The sequence below is a fragment of the Schistocerca americana genome, chromosome 5 (assembly GCF_021461395.2).
Source record: "Schistocerca americana isolate TAMUIC-IGC-003095 chromosome 5, iqSchAmer2.1, whole genome shotgun sequence".
In the NCBI taxonomy this organism is placed as follows: Eukaryota; Metazoa; Arthropoda; class Insecta; order Orthoptera; family Acrididae; genus Schistocerca; species Schistocerca americana.
This window is the reverse complement of record NC_060123.1, coordinates 347,736,906-347,740,338: the sequence shown is the minus strand read 5'-3', so window position 1 is coordinate 347,740,338 and position 3,433 is coordinate 347,736,906.

The following is a 3,433-nucleotide window of genomic DNA, read 5'->3' as shown; positions in this document are numbered from 1 at the left end:
GTTTCATATAGACCATTAGGGAGTTTATCCATATGTGATTTTGCTATTGTTATTTGTAAGAACGGGTATGAGAAATGAAGATCTTTTGCAGCCACATCACTCTTTTCTCTGACCCTATCTGTGGTCACATACCAATGCATTCACTGTAGTTAGCCTTGTCGCATTGTTGACCAACAGGGACATCCAAAATCCCTGAAGTATGTTTATGAGGGTGCTACTAGTTTCATTAGTATTAATGTTTATGCCTTCACACGTAATTATGTTGACACGTCAAGCCCAGATTTTGTGAGGAACTTCTGTTAATTTGTAGGAAAAAGTGTCCACGCTATCACTGGTTGATCGGTATTCCCCCAAAAGTATTAAGTTCTTGTTGATGTCAAACCTTTAATTATGTAAGTTTTGTTTGAAACCGTTTGTCTTCACTTACTGTGTCGAGGTCATTCTTTGATGGAGACTGTGTTCCTTTTTATGATATAAATACATGATCTTCTACCTTGTGAATATGTCCCAGTAAGAGTCTATCCTTTCTGTTTTCCCACATCTGTGCTCGATAATACAAACTGCTGTGCGTTCAAACACTGGAGCTCAGATTAGAATTGCTTATTTTAATTTTTATTGAGTCCATGTTGTGTTGGTGGACTGTCAAGTCTGAGAATTACTGCATGCTACTTTTTACAGCACCTTTTTCCTTTATCACTTGCAGTACGGATGTCTTTTGGAATGTCAGAATCAATCTTTTCAGTTCTTATTCCCGAATATTTTAATGGTTAGGAGATGAATGTTTTTCCTTTTCTAGGATACATATGTTAGGATAAACCAAAACCACTGCTGAAAGTGTGTTTCCATAACAACGCTATTAGTCACCCAAAATGAAGCAGCTGGATCAATCTTGCCTTCCCGGTTCTCTTTAAGTGGAGAGCATGTCTGATGAAATCACATTTATCGGTAGTTCCAACTGGTACCAGAGCAACATGCATGAAGTCGGCTCCCGTCAGTGCCAATTCTGACCTTACATTAATCAGTATCTCAGCAATATTAAGAGGTGGCCGGTCATTACAACGGGACAGAACGGCATGATGAGCAATGGTCAGGGAAGCTTTCTTTTCCAAAAAAGAAAGGAAGATTACGGTTTAATGTCCCATAGATAACTAAGTCGTCAGAGAAGAGGCACAAGATCGCAATATTGTCAATGATGGGAAAAGAAATCGGACGTACCCTATCAAGGTACCGTCCTGGTATTTACCTGGAACGATTTACGGAAATCACGAAAACCTAAATCAGGACGGTCAGAGCATGATTCCAGAAGTGGTCCACCCGAATGTAAACCCGGTGTGCTGGCAGTGTGACTAAATGTCAAAACAAGGAACCAGTGTGTGTGTGTGTGTGTGTGAGAGAGAGAGAGAGAGAGAGAGAGAGAGAGAGAGAGAGAGACAGAGCGACAGCGTAAGTCACCACATGTAATTCACTGTAGTGAAACTAGATGCCAAGCTGATATTCAGGGAAAGAATTATAAGGAAATGTAATCCATCCACGAAATTAGTGCTTACAAAACACTGCGAGTCTCGTAACCAGGTTAATTAGGGAAACTGTAGAAGAGCCAATGAAAATCAGAGTGTCACCATTGGTTCGTTTCCTAAGTGCGAGATCGTAACGGACAAGTGCATCAAATTCCAGTGACTGACACTAGACGTAGAAAGACAGACAGTGTGTGTCGGATAGTTTAACAGTTAATTGGTGAGAGTGTACATTGCCAGAAGAGACAAAGGTAACGTCAGGAGTGGTAGGGAAATGTCATACCAAAGCTGTTGTTGTCTATATACATACATTATTTGGCGGACTGGGTGGGCTGCAATCTGCGGTTGTCTTCTGATGATACTCTGGCGTACGATAAGGTGTCGAAGTTGAATGACTGTAGGAAGGCACAAGACGACTTAGGCAAAATTTCTAGTTGGTGTGATAGATGGCAGTGAACCCTAAATGTGGGAAAATGTAAGTTAATGCGAATGAGTAAGAGGAATTAACTTGTAATGTGCAGTTTTAGTATTACTGGCGTCCTGATTGACATAGTCAAGTTGTTCACGTATCTGCGCCTAACGGTGCAAAGCAATATGAAATGGAATGAGCACACGAGAACTATGCTAGGGAAGGCGAATATGCGACTTCTATTTACTGGGAGAATTTTGGGGAAGATTGGTTCACCTGTAAAGGAGTCCGCATATAGGACGCTAGTGCGACCTATTCTTGAGTACTGCTCGAGTGTTTAGGAACCGTACCAGGCCGGTTTCAAGGAAGATATCGAAACAATTTAGAGACGGGCTGCTAGATTTGTTTCCGGTAGGTTCGAACAACACGTAAGTGTTACGGAGATGCTTCGGGAACTCAAATTGGAATCTCTGGATGGAAGGCGATGTTCTTTTCGAGAAAATTTAGAGAGCCGGCATTCGAAGGTGACTGCCGAAAGATTGTACTGCCGCCATCATTCATTGCATGTAAAGACCACGAAGCAAGATTCGAGAAAATGGGGCCCATACAGAGGCATATAGATAATCGTTTTTTCCTCGCTCTCTTTGCGAGTGGAACAGGAAAGGAAATGCCTAGTAGTGCTACAGGGTACCCTCCGTGACGCACCGTACGGTCGCTTGCAGAGTATCTATGTAGATGTAGATGTTGAAGTCAGAAAATGTATTACGCTAGTCCACAAATTTATATTTCTCATTTCTTACAGGAACGACAGTACCGTGCCTTATAGATTTAGAAGAAAACTGTCTTCCAGGTTACATATCACAGTCACACTTATGTGACACTATAAGAACTACAAGCCATAAATGAGGTGGATGTTTCCAATATAATTTGGCGACAGTGATTTACACAGCGGTTGACGTGCGCGCTACTCAGTCACCTGAGCACTGTGGGTCGCAGCAACCAGAAGAGATTTCAACTGCCGCTTCTCAAAGGCTCATGTGCTGCGTTCTTGTACTTCTTATTGGAATGAGTGTCGCGGTGTCTGGCAGTTCATGTAAGTGGCGTGAAGTGTTGAAACTGGAGAACTGTGTTATGTGCATGTGTACAGTTTCACAAAAACACCCCGCACGTGCAGCAACAAATCTGATAACCTTTGTTTCATTTGTACAGATGTTTTTCGTGGTTCAAGAAGGCGACCATTGACTAGAACAGTGAAACAAGCGTACGCCTGCTCGGGTGTCGTGTTGGAGACAAAGGGATATCATGGCTTCACACATGTGTTGCACCTCGTCTTCGTCTTCGCCAAATGCTTCACTGCATGGTAAAAACGTCTTCATGAAGCTTGGTGTCTCTGCTGTTTGGCGGAACAAAGAAATCCTGCATTTAGTTGCTCTAACTTTGTGTGGCACTCCTTGAAGGAAAAGTGTCAATACCAAGAGGAAGAGGAATATTCGATAAACTGACATCCAGA